This window comes from Calidris pugnax, unplaced genomic scaffold (assembly GCF_001431845.1).
Source record: "Calidris pugnax isolate Ruff unplaced genomic scaffold, ASM143184v1 scaffold44, whole genome shotgun sequence".
NCBI lineage: Eukaryota > Metazoa > Chordata > Aves > Charadriiformes > Scolopacidae > Calidris > Calidris pugnax.
In genome coordinates this window covers 12,761,751-12,775,531 of record NW_015094506.1, presented here as the reverse complement: position 1 = coordinate 12,775,531, position 13,781 = coordinate 12,761,751, and positions in this window count along the sequence as shown.

Below are 13,781 nucleotides of genomic sequence, written 5' to 3'. Positions count from 1 at the left end.
TGTTTCTGAAATTTCTCACACCTCCGCAAGAAGGAAAACCACTGAATAGCCAAACCATTCATATAAACTCTATTATGGTCAAGTTTAATTCCCATCTCTCTCTAATTTAGAGATAGAACTTGAAGCTGGGTCTCCCACAGACTGAAGGAGTGGCCTTGACACTAGTTAATGAAACTTTTTATTCTGTGTATATGAAAAGATCAGTCATGAAAATGGAGCAGATCTAATTATGAGTTTTAATTTGTAGAAAATGCTGATAGAACAAATGACTAAATGTCGGTGGTGCTAGAAACCATACAGGTTCATAACTATATGTTGAGCTGCTATAGTTCCTATGGGGCTGCTATAGGCCTGACCCATTCTAGTTGGATTAGTTGTTATCAGCTATCTCACCCCAGAACTGAGTAACTTCATAAAAATTTTGGCTTCAGTCAATCAGCATCTTTCAACAGAAGTTATTTCGCAGGAAAATTCCTGTATCAATTTTAATTACGACAGATTAAGTCTGCCAAGATGTGATACTTGTTTGGTCGACTAAGTGAAATAAGTCAGTATTGTACAGTTTCAAATTCTGCCCCTTATTATCTGTAGGATAATAAGCTACAGGATTTTTATGCAAGTTTGGGCAAAGTTACATGACAGTCCAAGACAAAGAAGAAAGGGAAGAAGAAAGAAAGAGCTGAAGAAAGAGACAAGGAAGGAAGGAAGGAGAGAAAAGAAAGAGAGAAAGAAAGGGAGAAAGAAGGAGAGAAAGGGAGAAAGGGAGAAAGAAGGAGAGAAAGAAAGAAAGGGAGAAAGAAGGAGAGAAAGGGAGAAAGAGAAGAAAGAGAGAAAGAGAGAAAGAAAGAGAGAAAGAGAGAAAGAGAGAAAGAGAGAAAGAGAGAAAGAAAGAAAGAGAGAAAGAGAGAAAGAGAGAAAGAGAGAAAGAGAGAAAGAGAGAAAGAGAGAAAGAGAGAAAGAGAGAAAGAGAGAAAGAGAGAAAGAGAGAAAGAGAGAAAGAGAGAAAGAGAGAAAGAGAGAAAGAGAGAAAGAGAGAAAGAGAGAAAGAGAGAAAGAGAGAAAGAGAGAAAGAGAGAAAGAGAGAAAGAGAGAAAGAGAGAAAGAGAGAAAGAGAGAAAGAGAGAAAGAGAGAAAGAGAGAAAGAGAGAAAGAGAGAAAGAGAGAAAGAGAGAAAGAGAGAAAGAAAGGAAGGAAGGAAGGAAGGAAGGAAGGAAGGAAGGAAGGAAGGAAGGAAGGAAGGAAGGAAAAGAATGAGAGAAAGAGAAATATGATGCAAAAGTTTGTATTACTGACATCAGTTCTAGCTGAAGTATGGATTGCTAAGTTGGTAGGTAAAGCTGAAATCTCATTTCCTAAGAGGGGTGACTATGGAGGAATCTACATTCACTATGAATGTGGTTTGTTTTTTATTTTCAAAGGAGAAAGGGAACAGGCCCAAAGACTAATGATATTTTTGTGGATTCTCCCTACAGCAAATAGGGCGTTCCTAGAAAGAGTAATAGAAAAATGTTAGCAGGAAAAGGTTATTTCAGATGACAATTCAGAAACACTAAGATGTTCTCAATTGCCCCTTGGAGCAGCTCATTGCTTTTCATTAACTAGAGAAAGAATGTAGCGAGACTTGTCTGAAATCAACCTCTGCATAGAGCCACTGAGCACTGCTGTGCGGTGCAGTAATGCACACATTTGTACACAGTCTCTATGACTTCTGGAACCCATCATGCATTCAAAATGATCCAAATTTTTACAGGAAGAGAAAGGGATTTACTCTATATTCACTTTCTAGGCCAAAAAGGTCAGGGGAAAAAAAATATTTTACAGAAATATTCAGACTCACCTTCAAAAAATACTGACTTTCCAAAATACAATCAGAGTTGCTTACAGATTGCCAAAATTGCAAGTGCAGTCTCAGCTTGCTATAGGATCCCATGTGGGAACCATGCAGTTTTACTGCCTTTCTGTTGAAGCTTGGTAGTGGCAACCAACTAGGAGCTAATGGGCTGATGTGGGAAGCTGGAGGGTATATGTCTCCCTCTAGAAATACTCTTCCTCCTGGGGTTGGCTCATGGCTTCTGAAGTGAAGGAATAGGTTCCTTGGTTTAGTGTTTTCACCCATTGAGCCAGCAAAAGCAAACAGATTTATCAAAGCAGTAATATAGTAGTATACCATACTGTAACACAGTATCTATTCTTTGTCACATTATGGGGATGAATGGGGTTGTCATGGATGAACTGCTGTTATCTCCTTCTCTTAACTTAGCAAGAATACTGACTTGGAAGTGGGGCATGTCTAGGTAGCAGTGTCTGAGAAGACAAAATTGTATTCCTACAGAATACAACTCAGTAGAAAAACCTCATCCAGTTGCTTAAGGTTGAAGCCCAGCCGCATATCCCTTCTACAAGTACAATATCTAGGTAGTATCAGCCGTAAGTAGGATTCTATGACTTGAGACTGGTCGACCTATTACATCAATTGGACCATTGAAACAGCCTCCACTCATCTGCACTAGCCTCCAGTGCTGGGCTAAGCCTAAAATACAAACTCTCCCAGTTTCAACAGAGTTGGCTCCAGTAGTCATTTTCTTTGGGACCTCTTGGGAACTATCCTTGTCAGGACTCAAAACAGCAGGAAGGCTTCAGGTACTCTGAAGTCTTTCAAAATATTATGGAAAGGTGACTGCAGGGATTTCAAAGAAATAATGGGAATAATATTTTTTTCTGTTGTGGCCTCAAACCTATTTTATTTAAGATGGTCTCATATTTGTGGAATTGTTCATTGGCCCATGCTTTCATCTGGTGTAAATCAGCTATATGCTTTTGGAATAAGTGGAATTGTGCCAAGTTACAGCAACAAAGAATCAGGACCTTCACTTGGTAAATACAGTTACAAAACTCATTTGTTAAAAACAAGGCACTTTAGAATTCTGAGAATTCCCTACCGGATTTGACAGAAATATAACCACTTAGCTTGTCTGCTTTTAATCTGTTTCACAGTCCAGTTAAGAGAGTGTGCCAAAGGAATCCTCAAACATAAAGGCCATTTGGCTTTTCTCTCCCAGCTAAAGGTGTGTTTCTCCCTCCCACTTCTTCTCAAATAGATGGGACATTCATTCCTGTCCCATCAAGTCTTTTCCCCATATTGTAAAATGTGTACCTATACTATTATATTTTAAAATTATCCAGTTTATTGACACACCATTTCAGGACTGTAGCATTTCAGGAAGTAGAAAAATCATGAGGCAGATCAACTAAAGGCTACAGAATTGTATTGTGAACATATTGTATTGTCTTTCTTTCCAAAAACTGGATGGAAGGAATACAGTGATGGGCCAATCAACAGTAGGTGTGTGCGACAAACATGCTTTGCTAATCTTGGATTCTTCTCAAAATGAGTTTATAGATTCTCACCCCGGCCCCACCCCCTCCAGAAATACAATGGTAGGAAAGAATTTGTCTCTGATGTGATTAAAATTCTTGCAGAGGAAGTGGGAAGTCAAGGTTTATTTCTCTCTTCCACTTGAGGAAGGCCACTTCTCTCAGTTTCCAGGAGAAGCATCTTCCTCCACTCTCCAAGCATAAATTAATTGTTGGATGAATTTAGTCATGTGTCTGTGCTTAAAAAGACAGCATGTATTTTCCAGGGAATTTAGGTGAATATTTCTGGTTTTCCACAAAGACTTGTCTTTCTAGATGAATCATATACACTATATAGAGATAATCTTATCAACATTTCTAGTCAAAATTTTAACTCTAATGTTTCTGACTAACTACTTAGACAAGATTATTAACAAGATATTTACTCTAATCTGATTAAAAGTCCTACTGTTATCTTCTTTACTCTAAGAAGCCCATTAAAAAAATGAATTTCCAGCATTATTATTCTCAGTCAACCACCTTTGACCCAAAATTTCCCTCACTTTTATCTTCAGTTTCAATTTAAGGCACTGGAAATTCTTTCTAACTCTTCTGATCAGTCTAACTACTGTGAATTTCACATACAGGCTGATATATTCTCCATAATTACCATTGACAACTCTTTGGTTGGTACCTAACATCACTGGAAATATAGGGAAATCTTCTGTCTTCTAGCCCAGCTAATCAGATACTGGAAAGTCTCTAAATACATTTAGATGACATTTTACTGTATACTGGAAGTGAATATTTTATTATTTTGCATAGCTTTGGTAAATATTAGCTACATAAATGCTACTTCCCATTATGACCAGTCTTTCTCAAAAGGACCTCTGATAGTTGTATTACGTATTGTTCTGGGTTGACACACTCAAGCTGTCAGTTATCCATAAGATTGCATACCCAGTCCAGCGGAGAATAAAATACTACATATTGCAATGACTCAGTTGCTCTGTCAGAAGCAGATGATTTTCTCTCTAACACATTTTGGAAAGAAACATACTTCAGTGGTGTTTTAGAAGATTAACCATATTCATTTGGAGCTAAGCTTATTACTAAGTCAATCTTTTAAATCCTGGCTTCTATGCATCTGGTAACAACATCGACATAGCCCTTCAGTACAAACAGTGCTCCTGTTTAGACACACTGATGCACTGAAAGACATGTAGGTCTTTCAACCTCTCTTCACAATGTCTCACCCTATTAGAAGTATATGTGTTGACCTTATCTAGAAATAATTTCTTTACTCTTCAAATTAAAACAGCACAGTCATCCTATTTACCTCTCTTGACTTCAATAGTTAGGCAAAAAGCACTGGATTACATATAGAATCTATATGCAGCTTTTTGTAATTTATTATTCAAGAAGTCTGCCATAAGCTACAGTATATATTGCAGTACCAGCTGCTGTCGCAACATAAATAGGGAACCTCCACTTCACTCTGTGGTCAGGAGCATATGCTGGATCAGTTTACATCATGAAGGATGGATCTGGCATTGAGCTTTGCTCAGGTGTCTTCTAGTAGAGCTGTTATAAGCTCAGAAATTCACTATATGGTACACTCCTCAGCTGAAATTCAAGGCCTTGATTTCTCCTGTGTATCACAGTCCTGCAGATCAAACTGTCTGGCTCATGTAAGTGACAGAGTAGCTGCGAATGTGTGAGAGAGAGAGATACATGCTGTCAGACTGAGAATGGTTCCATAGCGTGAATATTGTCAGATTAATAAGTAGCACAAATGGGAAGGATGCAGAGTTCTAAGCCCTTGAGATAGGCATCATGTTTATATACTACATTTTACAAAATCAGCCAGACACAAGTGGCTTGTGCTACACTGTTTTATACAATGACAGCACACCAATCCTAAAGGATGACTCCTTGACCATTCCCACTTCCTAGCTCTTGGAACGCCTTTTGTAATATGTTGAGGACTAAAATATTGCTAAGGGTAAAATATTAGGACCACTTAACTACCATGTCCTCCACAGTATTTTTAGAAACAGTTTGGATGATGAATACACAGTTTTGAATGACCCCACTTAAATCTAGTAGCACTTGTCTAAAATGAACTTGTTGCGTGTTCTGAATCTTCAAGGAGGCACATATGTTCCTTTCCATGGAAAAGGAAGGATATAAATGGCTGAAAGGTTCTTTGCAGTTGTTTACATCTTTGCTCAGATGGTGAGCTGTGTTATGTGAGGATAGGAGATCAGCAGTGGATGAAGATGAAATTACTTTTGCAACAAGATCAAAATGGGAACAGCTTAGAGGTGAGAGAAAACAGAGGAAGAATAGTGAAGAAGAAACTCTTCTGTCTCAAATAAGACAAGGTCAAGCAGATCTATAGCGGAATTCCCAAGGCTAAAAAATTCATAGAAGGGAGGTCCGTGGCAGTGCATTTATGCTTCTCAGAAGTTTAGGAAGATAAAAGGAAGTCCGTCCCATTGCAAGGAAGAGAGGATGAGGCAAGAAGACACTTCAGGTGCTGACTCTGATGCGGAAAAGGACATTATGCATAGACCTCATATTTTTGTGACACCAAAACAACTGGAACTTCCACCAGCTTAAGTAGGATCATCATTTGATAACAGCAAGATATATCTTTCCAAAGGCATATAACTTGACATTGTTCCGACAGCATTTCTTATGATCAGGACACGACAAATTTATGCCACAGGACTTGGTGAAAGAACAGCAGTCTTATCCCACATTATCAAAGGGCACTAGGGCTGGGATTTAGAGGACTCCATAAGTTCCAAATATTTGCCAGTCCAGTCAGACCAGAGCAGTTCTTCTCCCTACTCCTTACACACAGGAGACATTCTCACAGATCCACGAAATGGGTAACTCCATAAATGCCCATGCCTGTGTGCGCTCTGGCCTGCAGTCAGAATGCCAATGAGGCTGGCAGAGGCTTCCTGACCTAAAGAAATGGCTCTTGTAACAGGCAGGAAGAGACAAGGGAGTGGGACAGAAAAGGTCCATCAGATTTTTCTGTTCTCTCCCAATAGACAATTTTTCTTGACAGCTTTCACAGACATCCTACTCCCACTTATTAAAACTCCTAATTTTAATTCGTTATTATATAGGCAGAGGAGAAGCAACCCTTATTTTTATTATCTGCTCTTTGGCCACAGGTTACTGTTGTAAGTGAAACTTTATTCCTTTGCTCCTTTGAAAGTCCAGGCAGAATTACCTCTATGTGTAAGCCATGACTTTTTCTGAGCAATCTCCACAGATTGTAGCCTGAAGAGGGCCTCTGGGCACGTAAATCTCAAAGGCTTTGAGAGACTCCAGATGGCCTCAGTAGGAAAGGGTGGCTTTTCTTGATGTATTCTCATTGCACTTTGACTAATGTGTCCTGGCCAATAAGAAGGTCTGGCCTAGATGTAAATATTCTCGCTGTAGTTTTCTGTTAGTTTTCTAAGAGGGCAGTCAGTCCGTGAAGTCCTGTTAAGTATAGACTGGTTTTCAAGGCCAACACCGGTTGTACTTGCCAAAAGAAAACTTATCATATTTGACAAGAAAATATTCCTGCACTTTAAAACATTGTGTCTGTTCTCTTGACTTTAGAGAGCTTTTGGCTCCTTAGCTTCCACCTCTCCTGCCTACTCTTGGTGGCATGCAAGAGCCACTGACCTGTGCCTTGATCTGGGCAAGGATGAGCTCTGCTCCAGGTGTGGAGCAGTTCATATGACCCTCAAGTTCATGTATTTAGGAGAACAAGGACGGTGCAGAGATATGTGAGTCTGGGCAGCGAGCACCAAGGGACAGAAGGCTAGCCAACCCCCACAAGCCTTGAGTACCATGGCAACCAAATAGTAAAAAATTCAGAAGAAAGTAGGTGGGATGCTATATTTTAATCACTTACTTACAAACAAGAGATGTTTTTTGATAAACGAGAACAGGGAAGACCTGCGTGGGCTGAGCAGCCTTAAAAAATTGTGATGGCAACAGAGGGAAAGCCTCTGTAGGCAAACGAGGCAGAAGAGGGAAAGGAAAAACTGTGTCAGAACAAGGAAGCAGAGTTGCTTGGGAGGGGTGTGGGGGATTATGGGGTGTGTATGGTGTATATGCGTGCAGGAGGGTCTGGGATGAGTGCTGGGTGCTTCCATACTCATAGTTGCCCCAAGGGGAGCATGAGGGGTAAGACCAGAGGAGCCAGGAGGGAGCTTGCAGGTTTGCTGGACTGCGGGGAGGGAGCAGCAGTACCTGGTGGTGGTCAAACCAAGCAGCTGCAGCGTGGACATGCTGGGGGAGGGACACACATCATTCTGCACATCGGGCAGAATTCAAGACCTTATTTTAATTTTTTTTTTTTGGTTTTTTTTTTGTTTACTTTTGGTTGCTCACTTGAGAAAGTAACTAAATATATCGCATGAAAACTATGTTATTTCAAGATTACAAACACTGTCTTATGTTAGCGTTGGAAGCACTTTAATGTGAAGTGGAGTGGATATTTGCTTCTGAGCTATCTAGTTATCTGTTTTTAGGATCTTTTTACATTGCTTGGGATTAATAGTAAGGTTGGTATAAACATTTCACAGTAAATTTTTTTAACCAAGTTTTAAATTTGAAGATTATATTTTTGCATGTATTTATTTAAATTTATTTATTGCATTGACTCTTAAAATCAGTAGTTAATTTTTGTGACACTTGTGACATCTGCTTTTTCAGTCATAAGACATTCTAAGTTTTTCTAAAAAGTTATGTTTGGGACAAACTTCTTCACATTAGAGATGGAGGTCTTTAGTGTGTGATTATTTCATTGCTGGACAGGTGTTCTGTGCCAGCCTTTGCTTGTCTTTCCTGTTTGATCAAAACCAAAATTATTTTGTTTTTTTTAAAAAAACATATATGCAGGTGTGATAGGTGTCCTATTCTTACAGGCTCTTTAAACAAAATTCTAAAGCTCTGTTTTTTATCTCAGTATCAACGTACACAATGTTTATTGGGCACCAGGGATGATAGCTAGGGTCCTGTCATATGACCATTGTCACTGAAGAGCATTCCTGGAGTGGTTTTGCAATAAAGTATATAAATTCAGTAAGCAACTTCCTAAAATTACTATATTATCTTGACCATGTGTCTGCAAAAAGAGAAGTAATAAGCTTTTCCTGATTATGACAATTCCAGTGATACTAAGTGGGGCTTTTTTCAGCTATGTATGATGGAAATAAAGTGTATGGGTTTTTAAAAAAAAGTCTATTTATAGTAATAAAAATACAGGATAGTATAGTATGCAAGTGATAAAGGGAAATTTAAATTAAATGTAATGCAAGTACCATTGTTGGCTCTTTTATTGCATTACATTGATGGACTAACTTGCATTGATAGACTAACACTGCACTCAGTAATATTTGTGTTCATCACATTATAGCTGAGATGTAATTCATAAAAGAAATTATCTTTTGGTAGAAATCAAATTATATTAGCACCTTACCAGAAGAGTCCCTTTTTCTCAGATATCTCGACTAGCATCTTTAAGATCAGCTTGTTCAGCTTAAATGGAAGCATGCTTTTACTATTCTTGGATCCTTTAATGAAATGCACTGGGGAACTGAATGTTGTCAGCCTGGACCAGGAACTGCTTTTAAGCTCTCTGTGTCAGCAAACGTGGAATGCTGTGAGGTCAGACAGCACACTTAAATCAGCTTTTATCTCTAACCAGACTAAATAAGAACAAACAAAAGAAGTATTTGTTTACCAAATATAAATACATGATGCTGTTTGCGAACATTTTAGAAATAAAAAGTGGTAACGTATCTAGCTAGCATTTTAGCTTCAAGGTCCTTTCCACCCTGCAGAGGTCAGCTAGGAAGCTGACAGATGCTTCACAGCCTTCCTGTGTGAAGCACGTTTTGTAAGCAACCCGACTTTGTCCAACTGCATTCATGGAAGTAGATCTTGGATTTGCTGTTCCTGCTTCACAAATACCATAATTCTCCTGCTGAGGTTTAACAGAATGAAATTTGCCTCTGCAAGACTCAGGATTTTGGGCAAAGTTTCAACTTTCCTGCCACCAGAAAAGTGTCTGCTTTATCTAACCTGGAAAAGTTAATGTCTCCTGGGTATGATCCAGGGCTAACCTTATTTTTCCATACAGCAATTGAAGGATTGTTTTCAAGGTGAGCTGAGTGAGCAGCTAAGTCAATCACTGCAGGGCAAAAGCATTTCCTGCTTCCTAAGTCAATGAATGGTATCTCTGCACATTGACCCTGATATTTTCTAGAAACATGTAACTAGAAAACCACACATTATAATGACATATACATTGTACTAATACTACAGCTTTTTTCTGACTTTTGATTGAAAGGCAGTTTCAACAGACATGGCTTTGGTTGGTTGTGGATTTCAAATGTGCTTCCTTGAGCAATAGGGTTACACCAGAATAAACTACACATGGTGACAAGTACCTTAATAAAGCAAGTTTCTACTAAGAAATAATGTGTCCCTCATTCTTAATTTCTGGTTATCTATATGGAACTTTAAAAAGTTATGGTTCAATTATCCTTTCAGACTATGGGAGACACTTTCTGTAACATTGTCAGTGAATTCTTGAAAGATGTGTAAATAAAATATGTGGGTTATAGCCCTGGGTTTTCATAGCAAACAACATTAGCCTAGTTTAGACTATGCCTCTGTGAAAAAGAAAGGACCGTAACATATGAGCAGGTAAGATTTGTAAACATTTTGGTTATGCAAAAAAAAAAAAGGCGACATAATTTGTTTAACTTGAAAGTATCAGCTTTGGTTAGAACCTTCTCTGCCTTCACAAACAATTGATCTCCACATCCATCACAGTGTGCCTGAATACTTGGCTACAACCCTGGCTTTAGCAGCTTATGCATAAATGTGTTGCACAGAAATGAGAAGTGGCAACCTATGCAAAACTTGCACCTACTTTTCCATCTGCTTTTCTTCTAATTTGTGCTTTTTCCCTTCCTTATAAGGTCCTAGCAGATTCTGCAGAACTTCAGGCAGAAAGTAGTTTGCATAGGCAAGTGCAAGCAGAATGACACTGGGGAGAAATAGCTGCAATTTGATTATCTCCCTTAGTTAAATGCTGAGAAAATCTGTGATCTGCAGAGATTACTCAGAATGTCTCAAGAAGCTGTAAAAACCTTACCCTGATAAAAGCCACTTTGAATATATCATCTAACCTTCCTGTGTGAAAAAATGCTTTTCTCTTGTGTCCCTATGCTAAATTCTGGCAAGCTCTTGTATTATCTAAAGCCACTAGCATTTCTGCAGCTTCAGGAGACGATCTACAGAATCCCAAGGAATCTGTGCTAATGCATCTCTGGAGTTTGGCTAGGTTTTGTGTTCCTTGCAGACTGCTCTGGGGATTGTATACACTTTGTGCCAGTGTGTTGATGGATGTTTTGTGATGCTATATAAATATTTTCTTACTTTTTCCATTATATTAAACGTCACAGGTGGAGAATAGGTATTCCATGCCTCAGCTAGGGTGATTGTGACAGACTTTATCAGAAAGGTCAAGTAAAAACGACTGCTTACATTTTAAAATTCACTTCCATTTAGGACAACAAAAAAATCCTGAGAATCCCACATCTACTTATTCTTTGTTTATACACTTTGCCGCTCTGCCACTTTCCCCAAATATTCCATTATGAAAGCGTATGGACACATTCACAGAAATTAGTATCACACTACAGGACACAGCTTTGTTCTAGCTCATTTGCAGTAAGGTGCCTGGTGTAATAATTTTCAAGTTAAAAAAGGCACTAGGTTCTATTTCTGTAAGGCCACAAGAACGGGATTTTATAGAGAGCTATTCCCAAGGGCAGGCCTGTGGGAAAAGTTGTAAGAAACTGGCTCCCACCATTGTATTGTCCAGCAGACCAAAAAAAGCAAACAAGTAAGTCTCTTCCTTTCTTTTTAAAGAAACATGTATCACTGTAATTTTGTTATTTAATCTCTATATATTAAGAGTAAGGTACATGAATAAAACCCATACAAATCTTATTTGTATGGCAGGCAGTTGCAGCAGAGTGAAAAATGAGATTGCTTTCTCCAAAGAGAACTGTTACAGCACAATTCATTGTGAAGAGGCCAATAACTTCAGCCCCTTTAAAAGTCTTTTTGAGTGGCCTCCTAGTAGTTCTTTTAGTAGCAACCTTCTTTGAAAAAGCAGTTCTATTTCAAGATGCCCACTTAATAACACATCGTTAAAAGCTAATGACATTTTGTATTGCAGTACAATTTTTCACATCAGGATTTTGAATCAGCTTACAAAGTACTTGCTAAAGCAGACTGAGAGATTGTATATTAAACAGAAGTGGATGGAAGAAAATGGAACTTTGAAAGAGATCCTCCATCTTATGTCTTTTCCTAACTTCTGATTGTGATTATTAGGGCTAGTGAGAAGAAATGTATTTTTCTAAAGCTTTTAGATTATTTCAGGATATATTTATAATGTCTTTCAGAATGCAGAATGTACTATTTACTACAAAATCATACAGAAGGAGAAAGACAAATATAAAATACTATATTTTTTTTCACAGACCACATTCTTTATATTTTTTTCTTTATTCACTTTTAAAAAAAATGCAGAGAAACAACACCACCAGAGCCCTTGCAGCTATGAATCCTAGAAAGACTTAAATCTGCTTTTCGAGAAGGACTGTCTGGACTAGGAAAAATGCCAACTTATTAAAAAGGCATCAAAACCACACTCTTTGCTGGGGAAAACAATGACAGAAAACATGGCTCAAAGAGAGGCAAGGCTGATGCCCCAAGCTCGAATGCCAGTTCATTCCTGTGAAGCCGTCACAGACCTCAGCAGAGGTGGGGCTTGGGTCAGAGGGGCATGATTTACCCAGCCTAGAGCTCTGGAGACTGAGCAGGAGCCAGATTTGTGTGCCTTTTACCACATAGTCTAAGGGCTCGTGCAAACAGGAAAAATTCTGCCCAGCCTCAAATGCTCACAATCTAAGCATTTGCAAGAAGGACTAAGCTGAGATCAAAGGATTTTTAGGGGATTTCATGGGCCTGGGCGCAGCATCACCTCTGCTTTATGTGAGAATTGAGATCAGAGATCTAGTCCAGGAATATGATTTAGGGACCCAAGCCATAAACAGTGCCAGTGCTCTCCTGAAAGCCAGTTGGCTTGAGAACCTTTGTTTCACCCACAGAAGTCTTCTGAAGGTACTGAGCCAGGCTGTGGTATGGATGTACCACATCATCCACTTTTTGCCCAAATCCTCTTGGACAGTTTTTACTTCCTTAAAAGAGAGTAAAAAACATAGCTAAATAAGACTAAATGGAGTTGGAAAACACACCTTTTTCATTATCCAAGTCTGCACAGTAATTATTTATTAAAAACTTTTTATTTAAAGGGAAAACTGTTTTCATATTCTCTTTGGGCAGCCTCAGAAGACTACTCTTATGAAAAATTCCCTCAAGCAGAGCTAAACAGTGGACAACAGAAGCCTTTCTTCCAAGATTGGTTTTTACATATACATATAATGTTAAAAGTGGAAACGTAAGCAGGAATTGTGACTGACGATGCAAACACAATGCCAGTGTTTTGGCAAGGTGAGAGGCAGGTTCACAAATCCTCTTTGGAATTTGGACATGTTATCTCCAGCTCAGAACAAGCAGACAGCCATCAGGGAACACAAGCTAAGAGTAACTTCACTCTCTGGTTTCTCCTCAGGTTCCACCTTCTTTAACACATAATAAATATTTTAGTTTGCTCCTACATTCTTGTTTGGAACAAACGAGACAGTTCTCCCTCTGTGACTTAGCTCAGGAAGTGCTTTGCTGCAGTAATGATTTCTCAGCATCACTCTGGACAAGATCTGAGTCTCCTTGCTCTGCACTGCCTTTAGCACTGCCTCAGCAGATTTGGAGTTCTCACCTTTACTCCATACTTCAATGTATGTAATATCTACCATCAACATCCTACTACCCTATTGAGCTCTGTGGCATTCCCTGTGTTATTATGGGTACTTTTAAAAGAAAAATCACATCGAAGTGATACCCCTTTCATGGTTCAGATGGGTACCACATGAGATTCAGAGGACATTTAGAGGAGGGCTTTGGTCCAAGTGTTACTCAGTGTGCACACAGCTTGTGTGCTTCAAAGAGCATCTCCATCCACAGTGAGAATGTGACTCATGCTGCACAACTTGGCCTTGGCTTCAGGGAATGATCCCAGGGGACAATGTCACTGACAGCGTAGACATAGTTACAGTCTAGTAAAGTAACGTGCTCTCAGTGAAAACCACTCCTTAAAAATTGGGTGCTGTTTCATGGGTAACTTCAGAGTTTCAGCTGATAAGGGTTGGGGCTACATGCATGCTGTAAGTGTGGCTAAGTGTGGCTGGACAAATCGAGGCAAA